The 6031-nt window shown below is 63.2% G+C and overlaps 1 non-coding gene across 1 annotated transcript; it reads left to right on the forward strand.

Annotated features, from left to right (window-relative positions):
• The first annotated feature begins 2208 nt into the window (after window positions 1–2208).
• Window positions 2209–2327, forward strand: LOC131861345 (5S ribosomal RNA). Its single transcript, XR_009360420.1, has one exon. It is a non-coding gene; the product is annotated as a 5S ribosomal RNA (ribosomal RNA).
• Window positions 2328–6031: the final 3704 nt, after the last annotated feature.

Genomic DNA, 6031 nt, shown 5'->3' on the forward strand with positions numbered 1-6031 from the left:
GTGGGTGCTAGGGTGGGTTTCAAGGTGGACGCGAGGGCGGGTGCCAAGGTGGGTAACAAGTTGGGTGTTAGGATGGGTGAGTGCTAGAGTGGGTGCCAAGGTGGGTGGGTGCTAAGGTGGATGCCAAGGTGGTTCACAGGGTGGGTGGGTTCTAGGGTGAGTTCCAAGGTGGGTCACAGGTTCAGTGCTAGGGTGGGTGTCAAGGCGGGTGTCGAGGTGCCTGGGTGCTAGGGTGTGGATGCCAATGTGGGTCATAGGGTGGGTACTAGGGTGGGCTGCAATGTGGGTGCCAAGGTGGGTAACATGCTCGGTGGGTTCTAAATTGGGTGCCAGGGTGGGTGTGCACCCACCTTGCCCGAGGTGGGTGCCAAGGTGCCAGTGTGGGTGGGTGCTAAGGTGGATGCCAAGGTGGGTGAGAAGGTGGGTGATAGGTTGAGTGGTAGGATGGGTGGGTGCCAAGATGGGTCACAGGGTGGGTGCAAGGGTGGGTAGGTGCTAGGGTTGGTGTCAGGGTGGGTGGGTGCTAGGTTGGGTTCCAAGGTGGGTGCGAGGGTGAGTGTCAAGGTGGGTCACAGGTTAGGTGCTAGGATGGGTGAGTGCTAGGGTGCAAAGGTGCCAGGGTGGGTGCTAGGATGGGTCGATGCTAGGGTGAGTGGCAAGGTGGGTCCACAAGTGTCAAGGTGGGTGCCGAGGTGGGTGCCAAGTCGGCGACTGCTATGGTGGATGCCAAGGTGGGTCACGGGGTGGGTGCCAAGTTGCTAGGTTGGGTTCCAAGGTGGGTGCCAACGTGGGTGCTAGGGTGCGTGGGTTAAAGGGTGTGTCACAACGTGGGTGCCAGGATGGGTGCGCACCCACACTGGCCAAGACGGGTGCGGGTGCAAGGTTGGGTTCCAAGCCCGGTCACAGGCTGGGTGCTAGGATGGGTGGGTGCCAAGGTGGGCACCAGGGTGGGTGCACCCACCCTGGCCAAGGTGGGTCACGGGGTGGGTCCTAGGGTGGGTAACGGGGTGGGTACTAAGGTGCGTGCCAAGGTGGGTCATAGGGTGGGTGCCAAGGTGGGCACCAGGGTGGGTGTGCACCAACCCTAGCCAGGGTAGGTCACGGGGTGGTTGTCGGGGTGGGCGTCAAGGAGCCAAGGTGGGTGGCAAGTAGCCAAGTTGCGTGCCAAGGTGGGTGTCGGGGTGGGTGCCAAGGATCCAAGGTGGGTGCCAAGGAACCAAGGTGGGTGTCTGGGTGGGTGCCGAGGTGGGAGCCAGGGTGGGTCCCAAGGTGAGTGCAAAGGTGGGTGCCAGGGTCAAGGTGAGTGCCAATGTGGGTTCCAAGGTGCCAGGGTCAGGGTGAGTGCCAATGTGGGTTCAAAGGTGCTAAGTTGGGTGCGAGGTTGGGTGCGAGGGTGGGTGGGTGCCAAGGTGTGCTAGGTGGAAGCCCGGGTGGGTCGGCATCCCATGGGTGTCGAGTTGGGTGCCTGATGGGTGCTTCTTGTCAAGTTTTAGTCGTCGGGACTCATTTCGAGCCTTAGAGGTCGTTTCTTGTCCGGTTGCCCTGTCTTCGACCTGGGAACCCAATTTTGGTCCTCGGGTCCCATTTTTTTTTGTCTCGCATCCCACTTTTGGCCTGTGGCCTTTTCGGGGTCGATTCTCGTTTTGGGCATCAGAGCATGTTTCTTCTCCTAAAACCCAATATTTGTTTATTAAGTCTCGGAACACATTTTTGTTCTCGTGGACCCATCATGGGTCTTGGAACGCATTTGTGGTCCTTGGGTCCCATTTTGCATCCCGAAACTTGTGTTTTGGTGCTTGATCCCTATTTTGGGTGCCCACCTTGCACCAAGTGCGCACCCGGGGCAAACCGAGCGCCTTGGTGCACCGGGGCAAGATCGAGCGTGCACCCGAGGCGCCCCGAACATGCACCAAGGTGCACTCGGCCCACATGTGAGCGCAGGTCGTTGCGCCCGAGGTGGTGTGTGGGCACCGCGTTGCAGACGGGACACTGCACGCACACGACGCCCCCTCCAGGTGCACGCACGTAGGCCGGGCCGGGTGCACACCCGACGCCCTAGCAAGGTGCGCGCACCCGGGCAGGGCTCACACTTGGCGAACGGGGCGCACTTCGCGAGGGAGGGTGTGCACCTCGACGGGGGTGGGTGGCCGGGGTGGATTCGCACGTGGGTCGCGGTTTGCTAAGTACACACTGCGACAAGCTCATAACGGGTGCGATCATACCAGCATTAGTGCACCGGATCCCATCAGAACTCCGCAGTTAAGCGCGCTTGGGCCGGAGTAGTACTGGGATGGGTGACCTCCCGGGAAGTCCCGGTGTTGCACCCTTTTTTAGTTTTTCGCCGGGCGTCGCAATGCTATTTGAATAAACCTTTTGCCCGTTTGCGTTCTCGTCGGGGCCGGGCCGGGCCGGGGTGCGCTGCCCGCACTACCGCGCGCGCGGGGGCGACACCGAGCGCGCACCCGAGGCACCCCGAGCACACAGGCCACGGTGCAACCCGGGCGTTGTGCGCGCACCCCGGTGCGCCCGAGGTGCTGCGCGCGCACCCAGGTGAAATCGGTGTGCACCTCGGCCAGTGCGCGCTCGGTCGAGTCGCGCACGTTGGCCAAGGTGCACGGTGATGTTTCTTACTCTAAGGTTCCGCACCAGACGCCCGGGACAGGTGAGCGAAGCTGGGCGGGGCCGGGTGCGCGGCCGGGGCAGGTGCACGCAGCTGGAGAGAGCTTTGGAGCACACTTCGGAGCGCACCAATGATGCGCTCCATTCAAAAGTTTCCTGAAAAGGCAAAAAAAGTTGAGATTATAGAATTTCCCACTTGAGAGATTGTAAAAAAAAAAAATTTAAAATGAAGGAAACGCGGGTGCCAAGGTGTGCGCAGCCCAGCCAAGGTGTGCGCACCAAGGCGCCCACCCTGGCGAAGGTGCACGCAAGGTGCGCACCCGAGGCAAACCGGACAATTAACCCAACTTTCGACTTCGCGCGCACCTTGGAGCGCACTTCGGAGCGCTCCTTGGTGCGCACCAATCTTGGGCACCTCGGAGTGCACCATGGCGCCCACCAAGGTGCGCACCCGGGGCAAACCGAGCTCCGACTTCGTGCGCACCTTGGAGCGCACGAAAGGTGCGCACCATGGCGCCCACCAAGGTGCGCAGCCCAGCCAAGGCGTGCGCATCAAGGTGCGCACCCTGGCGAAGGTGCGCACCCGGGGCAAACCGAGCTCCGACTTCGTGCGCACCTTGGAGCGCACAAAAGGTGCGCAACCCAGCCAAGGTGTGCGCACCCCGGTCAAACCGAGCTCCGAATCGTGCGCACCAGAGGTGCACGCCATCGTGCGCACCTTGGAGCACACTTCGGAGCCCTCCTTGGTGCGCGCCGATGTTGCGCACCTCGGAGCGCACCCGGGGAAAACAATGCAATTAACCCGACTTTCGACTTCGTGGGCACCTCGGAGCGCTCTCGGGTTCGCACCTCGGAGCACACCGAGGTGCGCACCTTTGATGCGCTGCCTTCACCAATTTCCAGAAAAGGCAAGAAAACATTGAGAAGGTGTGCGCACCGAGGTGCCCACCCTGGCGAAGGTGCACGCGAGGTGCGCACCCGGGGCAAACCGGGCTCCGACTTCGTGCACGCCGCACCTTGGAGCACACTTCGGAGCGCTCCTTGGTGCGCACCAGGGCGCGCAACCCAGCCGAGGTGCCCACCCCGGCGAAGGTGCACGCGAGGTGCGCACCCGGGGCAAACCGGGCTCCGACTTCGTGCACGCCATGGTGCCCACCGCGGCGAAGGTGCACGCGAGGTGCGCACCCGGGGCAAACCGGGCTCCGACTTCGTGCACGCCGCACCTTGGAGCACACTTCGGAGCGCTCCTTGGTGCGCACCATGGTGCCCACCAGGGCGCGCAACCCCGCCGAAGGTGCACGCGAGGTGCGCACCCGGGGCAAACCGGGCTCCGACTTCGTGCACGCCGCACCTTGGAGCACACTTCGGAGCGCTCCTTGGTGCGCACCATGGTGCCCACCAGGGCGCGCAACCCCGCCGAAGGTGCACGCGAGGTGCGCACCCGGGGCAAACCGGGCTCCGACTTCGTGCACGCCATGGTGCGCACCGCGGCGAAGGTGCGCACCCGGGGCAAACCGGGCTCCGACTTCGTGCACGCCGCACCTTGGAGCACACTTCGGAGCGCTCCTTGGTGCGCACCAGGGCGCGCAACCCAGCCGAGGTGCCCACCCCGGCGAAGGTGCACGCGAGGTGCGTACCCGGGGCAAACCGGGCTCCGACTTCGTGCACGCCGCACCTTGGAGCACACTTCGGAGCGCTCCTTGGTGCGCACCATGGTGCCCACCAGGCCGCGCAACCCAGCCAAGGTGTGCGCACCAAGGTGCACGCGAGGTGCGCACCCGGGGCAAACCGGGGTCCGACTTCGTGCACGCCGCACCTTGGAGCACACATCGGGGCGCTCCCGGGTTCGCACCGGCGTTGCGCACCGTGGTGGGCACCTCGGAGCACACCAAGGTGGGCAGCGAGGTGCGCACCTTTGATGCGATGCCTTCACTAATTTCCATAAAAGGCAAAAAAAAAACGAGATTTTAAAATTTCCGTTTTGAAAGATAGTGAGAAAAAGGGAATGCTGGTGCCATCTTGAGCCCGCCCTGGTGCGCAGCCCAGCCAAGGTGTGCGCACCAAGGTGCCCACCCTGGCGAAGGTGCGCGCCCGGGCAATTAACCCAACTTCCAACTTCGCGCGCGCCAGGGTGGGAGCGCACCCAACAACCGGGCCTGGGAAGAGCCAATGCGAGAAACCCCACCAAACGCTCTGACAAAAAAAGAGGGGGCGCTCCAGTAACCCCGCTTCGGAGCGCACCCTGGGCAAACCCAGCCAAGGTGCCCACCCCGGCCAAGGTGCAGGCGAGGTGCGCACCCGGGGCAAACCGGGCTCCGACAACGTGCACGCCGCACCTTGGAGCACACTTCGTAGCGCTCCCGGGTGCGCACCTCAGAGCACACCAAGGTGGGCAGCGAGGTGCGCACCTTTGATGCGCTGCCTTCACTAATTTCCAGAAAAGGCAAAAAAAAAAGGAGATTTTAAAATTTCCGTTTTGAAAGATAGTGAAAAAAACGGAACGCGCGTGCCATCTTGAGCCCGCCCTGGTGCGCAGCCCAGGTAAGGTGCCCACCCTGGCAAAGGTGCGCACCCGGGCAATTAACCCTACTTCCGACTTCGTGCGCGCCAGGGTGGCAACCGGGCCTCGGAAGAGCCAATGCGAGAAACCCCACCAAACGCTCCGACAAAAAAAGAGGCGGCGCTCCAATAACCCCGCTTCGGAGCGCAGCCGGGGCAAACCCAGCCAAGGTGCCCACCCCGACGAAGGTGCACGCGAGGTGCGCACCCGGGGCAAACCGGGCTCCGACAACGTGCACGCAGCACCTTGGAGCACACTTCGAAGCACTCCCGGGTGCCCACCGGCGTTGCGCACCGTGGTGGGCAGCGAGGTGCGCACCTTTGATGCGCTGCCTTCACTAATTTCCAGAAAAAGGCAAACAAAAATGAGATTTTAAAATTTCCGTTTTGAAAGATAGTGAAAAAAAAGGAACGCGGGTGCCATCTTGAGCCCGCCCTGGTGCGCAGCCCAGGCAAGGCATGCGCACCAAGGTGCCCACCCGAGGTGCACACCCGGGGCAAACCGGGCTCCGACTTCGTGCAGGCCGCACCTTGGAGCACACTTCGGAGCGCTCCTTGGTGCGCACCATGGTGCCCACCAGGGCGCGCAACCCAGCCAAGGTCTGCACACCAAGGTGCCCACCCCGGCGAAGGTGCACGCGAGGTGCGCACCCGGGGCAAACCGGGCTCCGACTTCGTGCACGCCATGGTGCCCACCGCGGCGAAGGTGCACGCGAGGTGCGCACCCGGGGCAAACCGGGCTCCGACTTCGTGCACGCCGCACCTTGGAGCACACTTCGGAGCGCTCCTTGGTGCGCACCATGGTGCCCACCAGGGCGCGCAACCCAGCCAAGGTGTGCGCACCAAGGTGCAC

The sequence above is a fragment of the Cryptomeria japonica genome, unplaced genomic scaffold, assembly GCF_030272615.1.
Source record: "Cryptomeria japonica unplaced genomic scaffold, Sugi_1.0 HiC_scaffold_24, whole genome shotgun sequence".
Classification (NCBI taxonomy): Eukaryota; Viridiplantae; Streptophyta; class Pinopsida; order Cupressales; family Cupressaceae; genus Cryptomeria; species Cryptomeria japonica.